This window comes from Arachis ipaensis, chromosome B5 (genome assembly GCF_059453495.1).
Source record: "Arachis ipaensis isolate K30076 ecotype BB chromosome B5, ASM5945349v1, whole genome shotgun sequence".
NCBI classification, from domain to species: Eukaryota; Viridiplantae; Streptophyta; class Magnoliopsida; order Fabales; family Fabaceae; genus Arachis; species Arachis ipaensis.
Genome location: NC_142440.1, coordinates 2,353,207 through 2,355,448, shown reverse-complemented (window position 1 = coordinate 2,355,448; position 2,242 = coordinate 2,353,207). Strand labels below are relative to the sequence as shown.

The 2,242-nt window shown below is 52.9% G+C and overlaps 1 pseudogene; it reads left to right on the top strand.

Annotated features, from left to right (window-relative positions):
- LOC148563204 (uncharacterized) lies at nt 1–873 on the top strand (annotated as a pseudogene).
- Nucleotides 874–2,242: the final 1,369 nt, after the last annotated feature.

Sequence of the window (2,242 nt, the reverse complement as noted above, 5' to 3'; positions counted from 1 at the left end):
ATGGCTGGTGGGCTGACTTCTCTGGCTAGGTTGAAGGCGGCGATGGGCCGGGAGGAGGGATCTTCGTCTCCTTCTACCCCTGTCTCCAATCCTGCCGTGGAATCTCAACCGGTTTCTCAGGAGGTGATTTCCTCGGCTGTACGGGCCGAGGTTCAAGTTTCCCCTGGCCCTGCGAACTCTCCTGAGGTTGTGGTGGTGTCGGCTGCTGAGGCTTCTCGGAAGAGAAGGAGGCCTGAGGACCCGAGCAGCGAGACTTTTGAGGAGGGTTTGGTGCCTAGTGTGATGGATCGTCGTTTTGATGCCCCGGGTTTCATTGATTAGCATTTGATGCCTGGTACGGAGCCTTATTTTGATGGCTGTGATGTCTCGTTCCAGGCCAAGTCAGTGTATCGTGCTCTCCTTCGCTCTGCTGTTGTTGTTCGGAAGGCTGAGCCCGTGATGGCTCAGGTCGGTTTATTGGACAAGAAACTTCGCCAATCTCAGGCTGAGGTGGCTAAGTTGAAGGAAGAGCTCGAGGCTGCCGAGATTGCGAGGGAGAAGGCGGTGAAGTCTTCTGAGGAAGCCGGGGCGGAGATTCTCCGGCTCTCCGAGGTTGAGACTTCACTCCTTTCTCAGCTAGGTGAGGAGCGGCGCAAGGCTTCCGATGCGGGTTCCCGGGCTGCCGTACTTCTTGGTGAGACGGAGGCTCTGAATGCCGAGGTTGCTGCATTGAAGAGGGAGAAAACGGAACTGCTGGCCGATGCTAAGGATGCAATTGCTGCTACCGAGGAGACGATGAAGGCGCAGGCCCTGGTGCTTGCTCCAGGAGTGGATGTGTCCGTGATGGGAGCATTCAAGACCGTTCGTGATGGCCGGATAGTCGACCTCGAGTAGCTTTATCTTTGTAATTTTTGTTCTTCCGCTCTTTTAGACTTTGTTTTTTGGATACTTTTGGTTTGGCCGTGGGCCGTGTAACCGTGACTCCGTAGCTTTTGGATTTTGTTTTAATGACTTTTCCAGCCGTTCGGGCTCTTTTCGTTTGTTCCGTTTTAAAGCTATTCCGTTTAATTAATCTTATTCCCATATTTGGGATGAGTGGACCGTCGTGTGGTCGGGTTTATATGGATATCCGTGGGTTGGGCCCGGAGGGTGATCGGTCCTCCAGTTGTGGCCGTGTTTTTGTTCCGTATTTGGGACATTGTGTGAAAAATAAAGAATTTGGGGGTAGCTTTGTAATGTGATTTTATTGATGGGTGGGCCTCGTTAAAACCCTCCGTTGTTGGCGGGAAAGAGTACCCGAATTTGATACATAGGCGTAGTTTTGAAATGTAAATTTGCAACCACTGAATAAGCGAAAGCGTAAAAGAAAACGGGGGGGGGGGGATGGAGACCTGGGTTGGTTTTAGGAGTAGTATCGCCGTAAGTTGGCGGCGTTCCACGTTCTCGGGACTTCGTGACCGTTAAGCCGTTCGAGCTTGTACGCTCCTTTCCCGATTGCAGCTTTGATTCTGTATGGTCCCTCCCAGTTGGGGGCGAGTTTCCCTTCTCCCGGGGTTGGGGGACCGATGTCGTTTCGTCGTAGGACGAGGTCGTCTGTTGTGAACTCTCGCCGAATGACTCCGTGGTTGTATCTTAGGCTGATTCTTTGTTTTAGGGCTAGTTCTCTGAGATGGGCTACGCTTTTTATTTCGTCGGTGAGGTCTCGTTCTGCTTCTTCGTCGTTGCCTCCGATTGTTCTCCGCGGGCTTGGGTCGCCGATTTCAACTGGGATAACAGCTTCCGTGCCGTAGGTTAATCGAAAGGGGGTTTCCCCGGTAGCTGTCTGGGGGGTCGTGCGGTACGACCATAAGACCGATCCGAGTTCGTCCGCCCATAGCCCTTTGGCTTCGTCGAGTCGTTTCTTGAGGCCTTTGACTATTATTTTGTTTGCTGATTCCACCTGCCCGTTTGTTTGGGGGTGTTCTACCGAGCTAAAGCGGTGGGATATGCGTAGTCCGCTTAGGAATTCCTTGAATTTTGTGTCGGCGAACTGGGTTCCGTTGTCCGAGATGGCGATCTCGGGGATCCCGAATCGGGTGATGATTTGTCGCCAGAGGAATTTTCGACATTGGGTCGCGGTGATAGAGGCTAGTGGCTCGGCCTCGATCCATTTGGTGAAATAGTCTATGGCGACGATGAGATATCGGAGTTGGCCTGGTGCCGTGGGAAAAGGTCCGACAAGGTCGATCCCCCAGGTGCCGAATGGCCGTTCTGCCGATATGAT